The sequence below is a fragment of the Plectropomus leopardus genome, chromosome 18, assembly GCF_026936395.1.
Source record: "Plectropomus leopardus strain MGB_pleo_1.0 chromosome 18, ASM2693639v1, whole genome shotgun sequence".
Lineage (NCBI taxonomy): Eukaryota > Metazoa > Chordata > Actinopteri > Perciformes > Serranidae > Plectropomus > Plectropomus leopardus.
Genome location: NC_142193.1, coordinates 7,548,692 through 7,565,617, shown reverse-complemented (window position 1 = coordinate 7,565,617; position 16,926 = coordinate 7,548,692). Strand labels below are relative to the sequence as shown.

Sequence of the window (16,926 nt, the reverse complement as noted above, 5' to 3'; positions counted from 1 at the left end):
TGAGGCGTCCATTTCTCACCTCAAATATTTCAAGAAACATATTTTAGTGAACTGCCCAACTGTAATTTGAGATAGTTTGTTACCAGCAGACTTTCATATTATTTTTCTGTGGAAAAAAGACAAGCTTGCATCACATCACCCACCAGCAGGAGGGTTTATTGGTCTGGTGTGTTGCAGTGCATGCTGGTAATTGTAGGTTTTCTACCTTTTAAGAAAAAGTAATGTCATCGCCGTTTTTCACTGTTTGCTGTGGTTAGCACCAATGTCAAAAGTATATGCCTCTTTCTTCTACATAGACATCCCAGTGATATGAAAAGATCATCTGTGCAGTTGTGACTTTGTCACTACTTTGATCAAACAAGGGACTCTCCTTCAGTATAAAACATGGTTTCTTCTGGATCTTGACTTTTTAGAATTATCACAATAATAGTTGACACAGTTGATGTTGATTTTCTCTCCATCAGCAGAGTGACTGCACTGACAGAACAGGACACAATGAGGCGGTACAGCCTGTGAAAGCTCTTCTCACCTACTGTTTTTCAGCGCTGATGTTGCTCTGACGTGTTTTGGTATAAACAGACGTCCTGCGACAGTGAAACAATTATCCAGTTTGAACCCTGTGGAGGTCCAGCATTCCTCCTTTGTGTTGAAGGAGCTAAATAAAGCTGCTTTATCAAAGGTGTTTCCTCACTTCAGCTGCTACACAAGATTCAGTTAGAGCTGTGAGCAGATGTCCTGAAGTACAAACACAGCAACAAAACTTTGACTAATTAGCCACTTGCTATATGCATGATTAGGTGGTAAGGAATATGATAAAAGATACATTCTTTACAAGTCCATGGTGTAGGATTTATGGGCATCTATAGGGAAAATTTCAATATGATATTCAAAACTATGTTTTCATTAGTTTATAATCACCTTAAAATAAGAATTGTTGTGTTTTCATTACCTTACAGTGAGCCGTTTTTATCTACATATGGCAGCGGGTCCTCCCCACGGAGTGCACCCTGTTGTTCCTCAGTAGCCCAGAATGGACTTCCATTAACCCATAAATTGCACAAATCGAAATTGAAAATATAACATATGCCTAATGAAAACACATCAATTTCGAACATCTCCCCTTTAACACCAAAAAGCTTTTACACGGTGGTATTTCAGGTGATTTTAAAAAGGCATACTTTGCAAAACTGCATTGGAAACACTCTGCTTTTATAAGTCAAATGCTATGCGCTTGTCAGTAGGAACTGAATCCCTTAGGCATGATGCAGCAGGCGCTACAAGAGGTGTTATTGTATCGCATAACTCTTCAACAGTTGAGCAGATCACCCAGAAGTGTTGAATCCACAATTCCTCTGTGAAATCGTGGACTATCACCCCCCAGAAATCCCTCAATTATGACCGTTACCGTGTATGAAGGGCTTGCCTTTCCAATATCACTTGTATCACATGCCTACGTCGCCATCGACTGGAGATAATGATGGCTAGTGCAGTAGCTTTAATAGAAATAAACCTGCTAATGTTTTGACCATCCATCAGCAAGAGAGGAAGTTGCATAACATAACTCAATAAAAACGTAGTCATCTTGCAATCGGCATTTTGAAAGTTCTGGGCATATCTGTTACGGAAACCTGCCTACTGACACATGTTTTCTAAGGTTTGTCCAGGCTCTTCTCAAAAAAGAGGTTAAAACAATGTACTGAATGTGTGAATATGAGTGGAAAAACAAGTGAAGACAGACAAAAAATTGTCTATTTAAGAGCTTACAACACTTCTAGAAAACCTAGGTTTAGAAGAAAGACAACATAGGAGACATAATCTCTGTAAATTGATTACAGCCTAGGACAGTAAGGGGTTAAAAACTCCTCTGGAGGTGTGGAGTGTCATTTACTACAAGACCTATAAGCCATCAGGCCAAATGCTGGCTACTGATTGGCCGTAAGGCTACAGGAACTAGGGTAGACACTTAACAGGCCCTATTTGCTAGGCCCCCAGGAAGTGCGCCACCCTTTTCAGAACACATTTTTTAATAACCTTTATTAAAAACATTAAGTCTTAAAGACGTAAAATGCGCTATTTTCCGAATCAAGATTTGGAATTCGGTATTTCTCCAGACATAAAATAAACGTGCATAGGACCCGCGGGACTCTATCATGTGAACGCGTATGTAACTCTTGGAGTCCCTGACACAACACAGGCTTTGTGCCGGCCGTAGTAATTGTATGTCATTTTTACCATTTTACAACACATCGATACGCTGTTGGCTGTAAAGCTGTAATATGGACGTCTTACCGTGTCAGTGCCGAGACAGTATATACAGTCTACAGTCTGTATTCAAACTACCGGTTATCAGTGAGCATGTGGAGCATGAGTAACAGTTATTACGGTACTGAACGTAGTATTTACTTAAAGTTGAGCTGTGTATTAATACACGGGGCAATATTACAAGGCACCACCTTTTATTATATTTTTGTGGGCACAACACTTTTTGATTCTGTTGATTTAAATTCTCCGGTCGTGATTACAATATGATTTCCTGATAAGTTGTATGTATATTTGTGTGTGTGTGTGTGTGTGTGTGTGTGTGTGTGTGTGTGTGGAGAGAGATAAATATACCATTATCTGATTACCACGTAAATATTAAAACCAACTGCACCGCTGTCGTTATACCGCCGATTAGCTGCTGTTGCTCATAAGCTAAGCTACTATGAGAGGAATGCTCATGAACGAGCGCTGTTCACTTCGAGCACTCGATTTGGGTAACTTGTGTGAGCGAGCCAGTGAGTCAGAGTTCGGGTACATTCGACCGCTTTCGTCTGTCGTTAATCACTTCTACGCATGCTCTATGGGCCAGTAAATCTGGGAAAAAAAGTTTTCTCTGTTTCGTGCGCCACTGAGCAGCTCTCATGGGAATGAATGAGGCCCCACCCCCACGGCTGTATCCAGATTTACAATAGATCCATGCTCTTTGCTTATTGAAAACTTGACTGTCAAGAGTCAATCTCAAGTGTCAATCAAAAAGTCAGCAGTTCACCTCCATTTTGACACAGATGAGTCAATATATTTATATGCAAATGGAAGAAGTAGTATGTGGAAAAATATAAAACAATGGTAGTTTATGAATATCTATGGATGTAACCAAGTGTTTGGACTAAATATTTTGTTGGTTTCAGATTGTCTGGACCTTTGGCAGTGTGTGAGTACTGTACGAGGACAGTTGCCATCCAGATAATATTTATCTGTGGATTGAAATCATGCTTCAGTGGCAAGTTCTAATCGTTTATTTATTGTTGTTTTTTTAATTGGACAGAAGTGTTTATTGAAGCAGATGTGGTGCCTGTACCTTAAAATGGTCAGCATTAATGGCACCATGAGGAGCACAGCATTCAAACGATAGGTCGTATGAATAAATTACTATAACAGCAAATGCAGCAGTTGTTTAAAATCATAATAATCAAATGAAAGCTTACAAGTGCCCGCAGGTGGCTATTTAATATACAGATATAATCAATATTATGAAACCTCACCTCTGTCTTGCCCCCAATGTTCAAACTTGAAATAAAAGGTGAATCTTGTGATACACAGTATAAATTGATCTTACAATCATATATAAACATACAGATGTGCATAGACATTAGCTAATTAACACTGACAACAACACTGATGGAGAAACCGGCCTCGGATGCTTATTACCTGCAGGTTTGTCAGTTGATACCTAATGATCCCAGCGGGAAAACAGAGCAGAAGAGAGAAACCTGCAGTTTAAAAAAAAAACACTTCATCACAGATGAATGCTCATACAGTAATTGCCAGAGTTTATTGGGAATAACACAATAAAAAAATTAAAATAAGGCGTCTTTTGCTGACATAGTAGCAGCTCATTAGCAAGTGTGCGCCACTGATTACACTCGCAGGTACACAGATGGAAGAACTTCAGGTAGATGTGTGTTAAGCACAGCTTATTTGCAATATAAGATCAGACAAAAAAATACAATGAATCAAAGCATAAACAAGTACTATAAATGTTATTTTCTTCATTTATTGTAATTTATATTATTTATATCACATAGCAAATAATTTATTATAATTAGATTCGTGTTTGTACAGAAAACAAAGCCACATATAAGGGCAGCAAACGAGCTAACTTGGCTTGCAGTAAAGTGCAACCGATAGCTGGAATCAAGAGATGTAAACACAGTAAATAAGAAGGGTCCATGCAAACCAAGACAGCAGCACTCTTTATCATTTTATATACTGTCATGGCAGCATATTACAGCTTCACGCCTTCTGTCATTTACTTTTCACAATGAGACCAAGCTAATTTACTCAGAGCATTTTACTAGGAAGCAACTCAAGAAAACTGATGTCACAAATGCATACTTTCCATACTTAGCAGATAGTCCTATGGCTTCACTAACTAATATCCAAACCTTCTCCTTTTTGCTTTCATTCTGTGCAGAACGCATACTGACGTAGACTTCCGAGTGTGCACAGATGGCCACATTGTTTTTCTTTTGGGAACATCGGTAGAATCTCAGCTAGATCTCAATGCTGGTAGGCTTTCTCAGTACAGTGTCAAACTGATTCCTTACTTGAGTTGAAAAATTTCAGCTTGCATGAATGCGTGGAAACATGAATAGTGCGAATGCTGCATTGTCATGTCATTTTCGTCACCCTGTGTAAATTTGCGTCTTTATGTTTACTTTGTATGTAATCTCTCCACGTGAACTCTTGCATGGCGGTCGGGATGAACACACCATAAGAGACTCTTCAGCTCTGATTGGTTGTTTTCTTTCAGCTGTGGTGGATTCTAGAAAATGCAATTAAAAGCAGTAGAGAGAGAGATGTATGAATTTTTTTTTCCAGATATCTGTCTGGACATAGTGACAGTAGGCGGGAAAATTTGTGCAAAAACTTAAATGTCGATAAAACACAATTGTGAGATATCTGTGTTTCCACTGAGTGATGCGACCTTTCCACTCGAGGTAACATTTCAAGAAGCATGGCGAAAGATGTTCAAAACATTAGCAATGATTTCACAGAGCAACTGTGGATTCAAAACTTCCAGATGATTCGCTCAACTGTTGAGGAGTTATGCAATGCCATAAAACCTCTTGTCGCGGCTGCTGCATCATGCCCGAGGGAGCCAGCTCCTACTGACACTCTTTGTTGTACATCATGTGACCTAAAGAAGCGAAAAGAGCGTTTCAGTTGCAGCTTGAATTGCATGAAATACCACATCTTGTGAGAGTAAAAACTTTTTTTTCAATAAATGGGAATTTTTTTCAAAATTGACGTGTTTCCATTAGGTGTATTTCATATTTGCGATTTCAGTTTGCACAATTTGTGGGTTAATGGAAACACATCTAATTTAAGCACTTAGGACAAAATCCTATTTTTTTTTAAAAAAGTTACCAAACACAGCTTTAATGTTTATTTGATAGGGATGAATGCAGCATACATAAAGCATTGCACCACTCATGTGCAATGTGTCATAGCATTTATACTTACTGCTACTTTCAAATAGAAGGGCTAACATTACAAAAATAAAAAATGATGATATGAATACAACATAGCTTTGTTTAACAGCATGGCTTGTAAAAACAGAAAATGTAAGATCTTAACTGTGGAGGCTTTCTCCTTCTGGTTCTCTGTTCATCTCAAAATCTTCAAAATGTTAGTTGTTAGTTATGCAACGAGCGTAACACTGCCACAGTCTGATCTCTAGCTCCAGGCAGGAGAGCTCCTCTGTATGTTAACACACACGAGACATCATGGAGTCTGTTGGAATATTCAGCTCACTGACGGTGCTTCCAGTCTCTTACATACTGATAGACAGCAGCGGAAGGTGACTAACAGTGGGAAGAAGCAGCAGCAGAATTTAAAACACTCCACGAGCACATTTGTGTTGCCTCCACTGCTGGCTGTGTAGGTGGGGTCGCCATAGAAACCAGGAGTGATTGCCTGGACTCAGCGATGATACCCTGGAAGCTTGGTTTACAGAGATGATAATAAAGAGTGTGCTGTTTGCCCAAAAATCTGCTCTGCATGATTCATTCAAATTATTCTCAGAATTCTCCCCTCAAGAAAGATTTAACCATGAGGAGACAAAACCAGAGCCTGATGTCTTTTATTAGCTCGCCTCTTGGGTCATGAGGTTGTTTGCTGTTTGTATTCCCAGAGGGAAACTATTCCAGGACTCTAATCCTCTGATAATATCTGCTCTCTGCATGTTGACCTGCAGCTCCTAAAGCTGCTGTCTCCACAAGATGTGGATGACGGGGGGTCAACAGAGGGTGACATGAGAATATTTTTGACACGACATTATGTTTGAAAAAAAGGATATTTCAAGCAAAGATTAGCACTGTTTTGGGCGCTGAAGCCCAATCCTGGTTACACAAAATCTTCGCGTGGACTTCCTCTTGTGATGCTGCTATTTTGAGAGACTAAATCCAGTTATTTGGTAATTATTGCAATCCCTGTTTTGACATAACAGCAAAAACAACAAGCCTTTCAGTCTTTTGGCCTCACAGGATTGAGTTTTGAGAGCTGTGGCTGTTGAAACTGGAGCAGAAACTATGCCTGCAAGCTGCAACTTTACTGGTTTTAATATTTTGTTGGCCATATGTTTAGCCATACAATTTAACTATTAGGGCCTTGACAATTTTTTTGCATTGTGTTCATGCAATTCATTTGCACATTAATGTAATTTCTCAAACTGTCTTTTTGTTTTGAGTAATTTCAAACATTATTACGCAGCTAAAGAGCTAAACAAGGTTTATAATTCAAAGTTAACACACCAGAAATAAAGGCATCAACCAATCACATTGTGCAGATCAGACATCTTGTCCTAATATCACAACAAATGGCAAACCTAGCATAACTGTAGCAAATTCACATCGGTGTCAGATGAAGAGCTTTGATGTGAAATATTCGCAGGCGAGGATTTTTGTATTGTGTATTTGTCACATCCCTTGTATGTACTATCCTTTGTTTTTGTGCATGTGTTTTTTGCTTTCACAATCGCACATGGTGGCATCACTCCACTTTACAAATGCACAGGTGTATATTTTGGGGGATATGCAGAGGACATGTCTCCTTAAATAGTTAAAACATGCATTTGTCCTCCCAAAAGAAACATGAAAAGGGCAGAAAAATGCACAAAAATTCACCAGTATTCAGGAATTTAAGTGTTTGATGCTCAAGATTTTCTTGCAAAGGACCCCAAAAACCTTTTCACCGATGTTGAAACAAACCTATGCCCTTGCACAAATGATCGTCATCCATTAATTGAAGATGAATTTGCGAGTCCTATATGGCATGCTCACACATATATTGCAAGTAAAGTGTTTAATTTTATTAGTAAAACTTGCCAAAACAGTCATGAGAGGAAAAAATAGTCCCATGTTCCAAATCATAGGTTGAATATTCCAAATTTGGTAAAAAAAAAAAAATTGCCTGATGTTGAACATTAAACTTGTATTGATTGGCTCAAAATAAGCTTGCATCTAAATATGTGTCTTCATGTATTCTGTCCCCATTCTGTCAAAACCACTGTTTTGCATTTTGTCATGAAGATTTACCATTTAAGGGGATTTATCACTTTTTTCTGATTATTTTTGTTCATTTCTATTTTTGCTGTTTTTTGGTGTCCTGTTTAAAATGATCCTCTTTTGACTGTTATTTTCTATTTCCTATTTTCCTATTCATTTTTGATTTATCACCTAAAGACAATTTACCCTAGATGGACAACAGGATTTCCTTTTTGCATTTGGCTGTTTTGTTATCAAGAGCATCCACCATCTGACTTTTGTAAAAAGTAGCCAGTGTTGCATTGCATGGAACAATTATTCTTCTTGCAGAGTAAACGCATCACTTTGTGTGTTCTGGGTGAAAGATCAGTTCTTATTCCCACAAAACACCATATATACCTATGCAAGTAAATGTAAAAACACCAATCAAATAATTAAGTAAAAGTAGAACAAAATGACTTTCTTCACATGAAAAATGCTGCAGATAATTACTTTAATTTGTCGTGAGACTGCGGTACTCTTACTGACCATATGATGGCAGTGCAGAGCAAAGCACACAAACCTGCACGTCCCCACACACACACACACACACACACACACATGCACGCACACACAAAGTCCCAAATGCTGCACCGGATGACAGTACGTTCACAACATTGCACACCAGAAGTGCCACCTAATGGAGGATTTTTTTTTTCCGCCCTTCTCAGCTTCTCAATGGTCCTGACATCCGATGGCAGCCGAGCAGCAACCATTTGAGTCAGCAGCAGAGAGGGGAATGAGGACAGAGGGGTGAGAGCATGATGGAGACAGAGTGGGAGAGGGAGAGCGAAAAAAAGCAGTGAAAGAGAGAGAGCGAGAGAGAGAGGGAGAGAGAGGGAGAGAGGGAGAGACAAAGATGTGGGTGGTTAAAGCAGAGAGGAAAGATGCTCTACTCTGGGAGGCTGTGTGGACGTTTGTTCGCAGTGAGGAGCTGCCTGTGACACAGTGTCTCTCTACAGCTGACCCAGACCAGATCCAAGAGCCCCAAAACATGCCACACTCCCACTAATCTGCGCCCTTTAAAAACTCTCACAGCAGCAACTGGATGCTGAGAGCACTCAGTCATTTCACTAAGAGGCCTCGAAATGCACACATACTGTGCAGTTTGTGCTTACATGTTAAAAACACTTGCATGAGGTGCCTCTTCTTCGTGGCAGCCTCATGCAGAAAACTGAGTTTCTTCACTCTGCCCTTCTCTCTCTCTCCCTGTTTCTCTCTCTCTCTATCACATGTTTCATCTCTCCGTCTGCGGTGGATGAATTTGGACATGTGGCTGGCTGCTGCTTGCTCTACGTGTTGGAGGGCTGGGATCAAGCGGTGCCTCCGGGTCATCAAGCAGTCTGAAAACATGACATGAGATCTTCTTGGATTGACTTCAGAGGAGCCTCAGAAGGAGGACAGCGAGTTTACCGTCCCGTAACGCATTTATGAAGCTACACAAACAGTCTGGCAGACTGTGAGGGCACATTTCACTGCACGGCTCCTGGAAAGATGCTATGAAAATAACAAGTACAGCCACATAGGTGATATATTTCTACCTTCTAATACAACCTACATGAGTGTGTCTAAATGAATGCCCCTAACCCCTGGATGACAGAATAGCTTATATTATGCCGTTAATGGTCAAGGTTTCAAACACCTGGTTAATGTTGTGAAATGGTTGCAGTTGCACCAAAACTGGTTTGGTAATTAGGTTTGGTTTAGGTAAAAAAAACCACTCATTTGTTAGGTTTGGAAAAAAGATCATGGTTTTGGGTTAAATAAATTAATTTGTTACTAGCATAACATCAACCAGCATATTTCATGCACATGATTTACCAACACACTTGCGCTATAGGTCGGCTGGTAATGTTCTGGTACTCCACAACTAAAGCCGGGATGTCAACAAAACCACATGGTTGGGATAAGGCAACAGAAGCACTTGGCAACCCACACAAGGATGTCAACTAAAGCACATGGTTATGATCAGACTACAAAGGCACAGGTGGTTAGGTTTAGGCAAGAGAAGCACATGGTTAGGTTAAGGAAAAACATCATGGCTTGGTTCTGAGACTGGCTGAAAGTCCAGGGTTTGTTGGAAAATCAGTTATGGTATGTTGGTTACTGGCTGTCTTGTTTCATGTGTGCATATGAAGATAATATTGTAATTTATGCGCATATATCATTATATTTAATACATCAGTGTTGGTTTATGAGTTGGATTATTATTGTTGACGTCACAATTTTGGTTGCCATGTGCTTTTGTTGCATAAACATAACCACATGCAACACAATTCCACCATTTGCTTGTTTTGACATCACAGTAGCGGCATCTTGGAATGTCAATAGCAGACGCAGAAGGATACCTAGAGTGTAACGTGTAGACGTGTAAATCCAAGGCAAAGTGGCAATATGTGATGACTTGGGATGACAATATGTTGGGACATTAAGCCTATTAAATGCGACCTCATGGGAGTTATGGGGTATGATGTGTGCACAATGTAACAGGAGCTGTAATGTTGCAGGGTACAGAAGATGGCCCTAGAAATACTGGGATGGTGTCTACTCAGGTGGTCTTTGGGAGCACTTGGCATAACAAGACTTTTAGGGTATGCTTGAATTCATGGCAGCTGATACATAACATTTTCAAATAGGAAATGTTTGTTCTAGGTCTTTGTATCTAAGATTTGTCAGTTGCAGTACTGCAGAACTATAATTCACCACCCATACTCAGGCCAACTGCAGAATGAATCAGTCACACCCATGTCCTTTTGGGAGTGCCAGCTATCGAGCCTTTCTGACTGTACAGATTAGATTTATTTTGCATGTGTTGTAGCCTTATGATATCATGCGATATGACACCATGTCCCAGCCTACATTTAATAGCCTTGGAGGATATCTCCCTGTCATGTTCCTGAATGATATCCTAAACCTCAATTGACCTGAATTAAACTTTGACAATATATCTTCATTTTTTTAGGCATTTAATTCCACCCCAAATTTGAAAACAATTCAGGAATTGTTCTGCTCTTTTTAGTGGAAAGAAACCTCTACTACACAGAGTCAATGGAAACTCGATTTAAACGATTTAACTCAACTGAAGAAAGCATTTAGAGAGTGTCTCCACCAAGACTGCACAGTCCCCCAAGTCTGGTATTTAAAGCTCCTGTGTGTATAGCTTTTATGTGATTGTTCACATTACTCCAGTACTCATAATTGCAGCTTAAATTTTTTTTAAGTGTGTAGAGCAGATTATTGGCACCATGTTTTTACAAGGAAGAAGAATGTGTCGAGTAAACGAAAAATCTCTGGTTCGATTTTAATTCTTGGTTTAAAAGATTGTCCAGCACAACACTGACAGTTAATGCAATGCTAAATCAGCGGAGAAGAATATCTTTTTATCTGAATATTTCTCAAAATTCTGGACTGGCACTAAAATCTGTTCTGTCTGGGGGCAAATTGTTTTTGGTGAGATGTGGTTTCTATAAACTAAACAAGACTTTCTTTTTCCGCCAAAAGCAGACGTTATCTGTGTGAAGTTCAAAATGACCCAGCACATCATCTGGAAAATATGAGCACAGGGATATACAACGGCTTGAAATTGCTCAAACCTTTCTATTATTACCTTTTTATTTTAAAAAAATATCTTCAGTGAGGTCCCGACAATCAAGACTTCATTGTGTAAAAAGCTGCCATCCTCTGTCTCTATGTCATTTGCAAGGGTGAATCTGTATCAGGGACATATTTTTTTTATTAACTTAAGATTAAGAGTTACTGCAACACTGGCAGCCTCCATCACGATAAAGCCAGTGTTATGTTTTGCAATGATATGTAAGACTTGACGACCTTTCATATTATTTTGAAAGGTTAAGGAGGCTTTTTTGAGGTTTGTTAGAGACCCGTGTGTGTTTTCTCAATGAAGATTGCAAAACATCATAGCAATTTTAAATGTCTTTGAATGTGCGACTTTCTCAGTTTGATTTATTTATTTATGTATTGCTTTTAACAATGGAGTAATCATGGCAATTACCACTGACAATGAAAGTGATGATCACAAGTCACTTTAATCTACTAGTGAAGATTTATCAGAGGAGGTAGACATTTAATTTCGTAACGTTCAACTGAGCAGAACACAAGATCTCATGTCTGCTTTGTCTGTTTACACAAATCCATGAAGACAGAACACTGTAACTCTGTAACATTAAGTATTCACATTAGTGAGTGATGTTTTCTCTGAGAGTGAGCAATCTGATCCCAATACCAAGAATGAAAATATTTGCACTCCTCTGACCTAAAAACCCTTGTGATGTATGACCTGTATGTTTGAGTTCAGCTTGTTTTTAAAGAATCCAAACATTCAATCAATAACTTAAACTACAGGCGCACAATATTAGAGCAAAGTAGTTGTTTTTTTCAGTGACATACGGATAAATTATGTATATTTGACTTTGGTTAAATGGAAAGATTAGAATTCGTAAGGTAGAATGTTTTTAGCAAACAAGTTGTTTTGACCCCTCTGTAACTAAAAGAAACCATCAAAATTTTAGTTTGTCAAGAATTTCAATTATTATTACGTATCAAGGTCAAATTTTGATGACTCCATGATCGTTCTTCTAGTGCCACCACAATATACCACAAGAACTAATTGCTTTATTTCACTGAAATTTACTCTACACATTCATGGTCCGCAGAGGATGTTTTTTTAATGATTTTGGTGACTCCATGATCATTACTCCAGTGCCAAACTCTTCCTTTGACCAACACTTTGGTCCTTGACAAGATACCATAACTTAATCACTGTATTTCTGTGAAATTTATTTTGGGTATTCATGGTCCTCAGATGATAAATCCTTGTGTTTTTAGTGAATCCATAAATCTTTCCTCCAGTGCAACAATCTGAACATCTTCAGCTTTACATGAACAAATATCAAGATCTAGTGAGCAGATTACTGTCAAAGTATTGCTGCTCCACAGAAGAATAAACAATGTCAATTTTGGACCATCCACTTAGCATGACAAATGATTAATTTAAAACACCTTTAAAAATCTAAAACCTGCTGGATTTTAAATTATGTGCTGTGGATACTTATTGTTACCAAAGATATTTGTAACCCTTTGACCTCAGCCATCACAACAAAATTTTTAGCATGAAATCAATCATTGCATGCAACAAAAAGAGAATCGAGGAACGAGGAATGAGAAGCTACACCAGTTTCTGAAAACTTGAACAAATGAGACAACCGACACTGCAATTGGACATTTACCAGTAAATCCAAAGCATCTAAGAACATGTTAGTATGTGCCAAAATCAGGCTTAATTGTCTTAACAATCTGAGTGTCCCTTTTACCCAAATGCGTCATAAAAACTCTATTAGGGAAACAAACTTTGATGGCCACTCCATTAGTGCAGTAGGAAAAGAAAAATCCCAAACATGCCACTTCTTTCAATTAAAAGCTGAACATTTTTAGAGAAATTCAAGGAAATGTGATGAAGTTGGGTGCACTTTCGATAAAGCGGTCGCTGAAAGCTTTACTAATTTGCCTTCTTGCTTCTTTACTTGCATTCATCACTGAGGTGAAAAGGCTCTTGAGCATAATCTAATAAGGCCATGTGAGAGGAGCAGCAGAAGAGGGCCTCTCGCCTCTTAATTGGTCAGTGTCTATATCTCCCAGCACTCAGCTCAGAGACGGAAAGCCTCCTTTCAGTTCCCAAGGAAACAACAAGGCCACTTTCACACTGCAGCAGTTTGTTTTTACAGCTCCTGCCAGTGTAGCGTTTGTGGGCTTCCACACAGACAAAATGTGTTTCCTTCCGTAGTATAGTCTGTTTCTATAGAGCTGACAGCACTTCATGAAAACCATCATCGTCCTTTACGTGGGGCTTAGAATTGTTGCAAAAATCATATCTGACGCCACGTTTCCATTTTGTAACGCTTACTTCACAACATGATATAAGAGCTCCATTGAATTTGTTGCATCATGTCTCCAGAACGACTGATCCTCTGATGGCAGAGCCTTTCGTAACGCATGAGACTGCTCATATTGTCAGGAGAAAACACATCAACAAACCTGTGGCTGGCCGTAAAGTCTGTGTGTGATGTCATTGCAGTTATTTAATCTGTTCTGCAGTCTCCTAGGGGTGTCCCAGAGGATAATTAATTATTCTGGAAATTTATTTCATTGTGTTTACACAGTAAGGGATACTTTGATATTGTTCTACTTTTTCTTTTTTACTAAATTACTGACCATTTCACTAAAGGAGGTTTTAAAGTAGCAGTGTGTAAGATTTAGGGTGATTTAGTTACATCTAGTGGTAAGGACTGCATATTGCAACTCACTGAAACTTCTCCTGGTTAGAACTCATTCAGTGTTCATTTGTTGAGGAGGTTTTTAACGGGAGCTGAATTATCCACAGAGGCCTCCTCCTCTCCAAAACAAACAGACCCGATCATTTAAACCAGTGAAAACAAAAAATAAAGCAGTTTCACGTTAAGAAATCTGTGTTTTTCTAACTTTGCTTGTCACTGAGAGGCTGGAAAGTATGGTGGTCAATTCAAAAATGTGAAAAATCAAACAGTCCTTTTAAAAAAACGTTGGGTTTATCAGTTCTGGGCCATAGTGACATGGCGGTGCAACATTCTGATCTCTGTAGAATAGGACCCGCTTTCTAGATATAAATACCTCATTTAAAGGTAACAAAAACTCAAAAGATCTTATTTTCAGGTAATTATGCATTTAATGAAAAAATATTTTGTCCAGCACGACACTGACAGTTAATGCAATGTTATATTCCATATACCCCCCTAAATCCTACATACTGGACCTTTTATGGCTTAGAAGAAAGCGATTAAATGCAGATTCTGAGTTTAAATTATTTGGACATGTCACATTTTTTAAAATGTCTTTTGTGAAATGGCTTCTTTTTTGGGGGGGGCATCAGAAGCTGCCCTGCTCAAGTACACATGCAGAATAAAGTTAAAGGTGACCACGTTCGGGCCCACATGCAACATCAGTGAGCCCACAGTGACCACTCGAAACAACAAGAGGCCTCCTCAGAGCTGCTCTGATAAAGTACAGTGTTTTCTTCCACACCACTGTCTGATTAAGATCTGAAATGTGGCGTAAATCAGTTTAACAAACATAAAAAATGTTCTAGAACGAGTGTGCTTTTTTGTTTTGTTTTTCCAGCAGTTTTATTCTCCAGTTTGTATTTGTTTTCTAAAGGGTGTAGTGCCATGATGTCCTTAGAAAATATTTCAAACATCACAAGTATCATAATGAACCTCTCTGAGCAGTGTTTAACCTATAATGAGTTTCACAGTAAATTATAATTGTTATGCAACACTTGCATGAAATAAGACCATAATATAAGCACTCTGGAAGTTGTGAACTACTCCTGTGTTTTTGAAAAGATCAAAACAGTCAAAATGATCATCCTAAATAAAACATATTCACCCATTTTGGATGTTTTAAAATTTATTGTCTCACATTGCTGAATCGAAGCAATGTAATGTGGCTTTTTGACAATGATCAATAAAAAATGATCAATAAAAAAAAATTAAATATAAAAGTGGAATTTTAAAGTCATCTAAATGAGATAAAAATATAAAATACTTCAACCCATTTTTGACTGGGCACACCTGAATCAGCAGCAGTGCAGGCAGTCACATAATGAGTCAAATGGAGATCACCTGTGTGTAATCAAGGAGGTTCAGCTGATGGTAGTATAAATACAGGTCTGGCCTTTCATGAGTCAGTATTGTGACAAAACATCACTGTGTGGAAACACTCAAAACAACTCTGTGAAAAGATGGAAAAGTTAGAGGGTGGGTACAAGAAAATGATAAAATCCTGACTGCTCATGCAAGTCATATTAAATCAGCCAAAGGAAAGAGCGCAACATTAAGAAAAAAAAAAGATTTTGCAAATGGTAACTTTCAGCAGATAAAAAGATATGGAAGAGATTTTAAATTTTTTGTCAGTTATTTTTTGGTTCTTCCTATTACTTATAATGAAAGTGTCAAATTTTTAAAGGACATGCAAACCTTAGCCTAAGCCCAAGCTGAGAATGCTTTATGCCTGCACTGCACAATGCACTGAGTATATGTTGGAAACAATGAGTGTCTGAGGACAGCTGCATTAGTTCTTTACCTGTGGCTGAGGTCAGAAGTCAAGCCCTCTAAATAATCACTTATTCAGTTCAAGATAGCTGAGTATTACCTCAGATAATCCATGAAGGTAGAACTCTGACCACTCAATACATTATATCTGTCCAGTCTTTTTGTTTGTGTCATGGTAAAACCTCTGACACAGCATTTATACTATCATGGGACACTAAAATGATCCAATTAAGCCCAGAATACCTTCCTTAGTTTCATTCTTCACAGCTCTAGGTTGCAATATGGCAAATGGGCCCATTGTCCCAATAAAGTGACATATTGAAAACTTCGTGCTGTATTGTTTTTTCGGTTAAAGATATCTTTGAAAGGCTTTGTTCAGGGTCAGTTAGCAGCATGTGCAAGAGCAAAACTACATGTTGTGTGTAATAAAACAGTGTTTTTTTTTTTTGTTTTTTTTTTTTTTGTTTTTAGGAATGCATCGTCTTAAACATTTAAATTATGATTGAAAGATCCAGAATTGCAGATTGCAACCAGCTGAAACTTCCCCTGGTTAGATTTATCGCAGTCTTCATTGTTCACAAGGTTTTTACCTGAAGTCCGATTATCCACAGAGGTCTCTTCATCGCCAACACAATCAGACCAGGTGATTTAAACCAGTAAAAACACTGAATAAAGCAGTTTGACGTTTAAAAAAAAAGTGTTTATCCAACACTGTTTTAGCCCAGCACCTGCTAATGTGTGCTCACCTTTTTTTCTGACCTAGATATTCAGGAGGCTATTGCCAGAAGCTGAATTATCCACTCCAGAAAGACCGACCATGTGATTTAAACCAGTAAAATCACTGAATAAAGGCTTAAAAATATATATATATATTTTTTTTTTTCTGACGCTGACGCTCATGGTGACGCTGCGGTGGGCCGCTTGAGTCCAAATGAATATTTATGCCAAATTTGAAGAAATTCCCTCAAGTTGTTTGTGAGCTATCTCATTCACAACGATAAGTTGAATGCAAGATCACACTGACCTTGACCTTTGCCCACCAAAATCTAATCAGTTCATCTTTGATTCCATGTAGACATGTGTGCCAAATTAAAAATAATAATAATAATAATTCCCTCTGAGTATTCTTGAGATCTTGCTTTCACAAGAATGAGAACAACAAAGTCACAGTGACCATGAACTTTGACCACCAAAATAGAATCAGTTCATCATGTTGGTGCCAAGGCATTCTTGAGATACTGCATTCCAAGAATGGT

At 38.5% G+C, this 16,926-nt stretch overlaps 1 long non-coding RNA gene across 1 annotated transcript; it reads left to right on the top strand.

Moving 5' to 3' along the window:
- The first annotated feature begins 15,315 nt into the window (after window positions 1-15,315).
- Window positions 15,316-16,626, top strand: LOC148186429 (uncharacterized). The gene is made up of 3 exons (XR_015779638.1): window positions 15,316-15,376; window positions 16,142-16,313; window positions 16,434-16,626. It is a non-coding gene; the product is annotated as an uncharacterized LOC148186429 (long non-coding RNA).
- Window positions 16,627-16,926: the final 300 nt, after the last annotated feature.